Here is a 1,953-nt window from a genome sequence, read left to right on the forward strand (position 1 = left end):
AGGGAAGACGCTGGGTCTGGGCGCGGCGTAGCGGGTCGAGCACCGCAGTGGCACTTGCCCTCGGGCCCAGCAGGGACAGGGGCAGCTCTGGGAGCCACAGCATCCTCCGGTGTGCGCCCCAGGCACCTGGCCATGAGCTGCAGGCTCCACCCAGTCCTCACAGGGAGGTAGGATCTTGATCTTTCCTGTGGATCATAAAGGGGGTGGCTGGCCCCAGCAGAGAGAGGCTGAAAGAAGATGCAGGGGTAAGGAGCACGCCTCCTCCAAGGGTCCAGCCACCACCAGGAATTGCCGAAGAGGCTGATGCACAGAAGTGATGGGCGGTGGTCAGCCAGCCATCCCACAAAAGGCAGCTTCTCACCAGCACACCGACGGAGGGTCCCAGCTGACCATCCAGTCTGCAACCAGGAGACACCTGGTACTCTGAGCAGCAGGCCTTCCAGCAGGACACTCCCAGAGAGGCATCACGGTGCACCCCCCCCCCCCGGGTCCCACAGTGCCACATCCTAGCAACGCTCTCGGGATGGTTGTAAAACCAAAGGAAATCCTTGACCGCTAGCAGGATGGGGGTGGGGGGGGAGAGTCGTGTGTGGGGAGGAGGAGGCTAGGTTTCCATGGTGCCCTTAGTACCTGATGCTGAGACCATCAGTAGGCATTGGTCCAGCCAACCCTAGCCCCATAGGATGCTGAAGAGGTGCAGTGGTGCCTATGGTTTAAATGTTTAGGAGATGCACAGGGCACCTGGGTGGCTCAGTCGGTGAAGCATCAGCCTTTGGCTCAAGTCATGATGCTGAGGTCCTGGGATCCAGCCCCATGTCTCCTCCTGCTCAGCAGGGAGCCTGCTTCTCCCTCTCCCTCTGCCCCTCCCCTGCTCGTGCTCTCTCTTGCACTCTCTCTTAAATAAAGTCTTTAAAACAATTTTTTAAATCAAAAAATAAATGTTTAGGGGACATAAATTTACATCAAACTAACGGTGTGTTTATTCCAGGTCATTTCATGTGCGAGCAAATTTTATCAATCTGCAAGGGTCAGGGAGGAATGTATTATGTCCCTAATTTATGAGGCTATAGAATGCTAAGAAGTTTCTGGTCCAGAAATCTCCTAAGGGCTGCCTCACAGACATGTTCAATCTGTCCATGGGAGTTTTGAAAATTTTTGAATCTGATACCCATATTTACAAATCAAGAGGTTTCATCAAAAAATAAATCCAGATGTCTAGTATTTCTTGAAAAACATCAGGGGATCTGACAACAGAAATTCCACATTCCTACAAGACTGCTGCCTCCTTAGACAGCAGGAAGGCTGTTTGCCCGTCCACAGTAGTCCTAAGGCTCCCCATCGCTAACCAAAGCAAAGGTCCATTTCCATTGGTCACTCTGCTTGTTCTGCTGTCTTTATTACAGTGAGAGATTTTTCTCTGTAGCTACGCTTCTAGCAGGGAGCAGGAAATGAAAGAGGCGAAGTGAGCCCTATTTTTCGTATGTCCAGACTTTTCCTTCCATGTACATGTTACCTGCCTGGCCCCAAGACCCCAGGTCAGTCCTGGTCTGCTCTGCTGGGCTCGGCGCCCCAGGGGCCACACTTCGGAAGGGAAGCCCTGCTCACTGCGGTAACAGCAATAATGTGACATTTTAACCTATCCCCGCTAAGACCGGTCAAGGAGTCTCCACCCAGCATGCCATCTGAATTAGGTCCCTCCTCGAAAATTCATATCCCCGGTGCGCCTGTGTTTGGATAAATCGCCTTTAAAGTGGTCACTGAGATCAAAGGAGGTCATAGGGCGGGGCGGTAATCCAGAAAGACTGGTGTCCTTCTAAGAACAGGAAGGAGGGCGGGGATGCACATGCCCAGAGAAAAGGCCATTGTGAGGGCGGAGCCAGAAGGCTGAGTCCAGGTAGATGTCCAGCCCCGAGGCTGTGAGAAAACAAGTCTATCGCTTAAGCCACAGGTGCG

Source organism: Mirounga angustirostris, unplaced genomic scaffold (genome assembly GCF_029215605.1).
Source record: "Mirounga angustirostris isolate CCGP_5_RB_7025 unplaced genomic scaffold, mMirAng1.0.hap1 SCAF_10, whole genome shotgun sequence".
NCBI lineage: Eukaryota > Metazoa > Chordata > Mammalia > Carnivora > Phocidae > Mirounga > Mirounga angustirostris.